Source organism: Pteropus medius, unplaced genomic scaffold (genome assembly GCF_902729225.1).
Source record: "Pteropus medius unplaced genomic scaffold, Ma_sr-lr_union100, whole genome shotgun sequence".
NCBI lineage: Eukaryota > Metazoa > Chordata > Mammalia > Chiroptera > Pteropodidae > Pteropus > Pteropus medius.
In genome coordinates, this window is record NW_024340696.1 from 18,408,361 (window position 1) to 18,408,734 (window position 374).

Below are 374 nucleotides of genomic sequence, written 5' to 3' on the forward strand. Positions count from 1 at the left end.
CAGAGCCTTTTAACTCAGCCCCCAGCTTAGGAATGACAACCATTGGCTTAGAATAAAATGTTGGTGTCTCTAGAGTTAAGACTTGTTCTAATTGGGCTGGCTGATTAGTGACTTTCTTTAGCTTCTGGAGGGGGTGGGAAATGAGATTAGGTTTGTGGCCAATTGTGCCAAGCAGATGCACTGCAGAGCCTGGGAACCAGGAGCCCTTGTGATTAAAATGGTCTGCTTCTCCTCAGTGGAGAAAAAAGACCCACTGCCGTCTAATATCTGTGAAACCTGAGGACAGCCCAGCCCTGTCTGCAGCTCTTGCTGTGTCAGAATCCCCAAGTGTTGACTGCCTGGCTGAATATGATTTTTTTTTTTTTTTTTTTTTT